This window comes from Galeopterus variegatus, unplaced genomic scaffold, assembly GCF_000696425.1.
Source record: "Galeopterus variegatus unplaced genomic scaffold, G_variegatus-3.0.2 Scaffold396, whole genome shotgun sequence".
Lineage (NCBI taxonomy): Eukaryota > Metazoa > Chordata > Mammalia > Dermoptera > Cynocephalidae > Galeopterus > Galeopterus variegatus.
This window is the reverse complement of record NW_007726507.1, coordinates 214,278-214,852: the sequence shown is the minus strand read 5'-3', so window position 1 is coordinate 214,852 and position 575 is coordinate 214,278.

Here is a 575-nt window from a genome sequence, read left to right as displayed (position 1 = left end):
GTGTGTGTGTGTGTGTGTGTGTGTGTGTGTGTGTGTGTGTGTGTGTGTGAATTTATTTATTTATTTTTCCTTTGGGTGCCCGTGCTTTGGGGGTTATATTCATGAAGTCTGTGTCCAGTCCTATTTCCTGAAGTGTCTCTCCTATGTTTTCTTTAAGAAGTTTTACTGTTTCAGGATGTATGTTTAATTCTTTAATCCATTTTGAGTTGACTTTAGTGTATGGTGAAAGGTGGGGGTCTAGTTTCATTCTCCTGCATATGGATATCCAGTTATCCCAGCACCATTTGCTAAAGAGGCAGTCTCTTCCCCAGTGTATAGGCTTGGTGCCTTTGTCAAAGATCAGATGGCTGTAGGTGTGTGGGTTCATTTCTGGCTTCTCTATTCTATTCCATTGATCAGTGTGCCTGTTTTTATGCCAGTACCATACTGTTTTGATTATTATAGCTTTGTAGTATAGTTTAAAGTCACATAGTGTGATGCCTCCAGCTTTATTTTTTTGCTCAGCATTGCTTTGGCTATGCATGGTCTTTTGTTATTCCATATAAATGTCTGGATAGTTCTTTCCATTTCCGAGA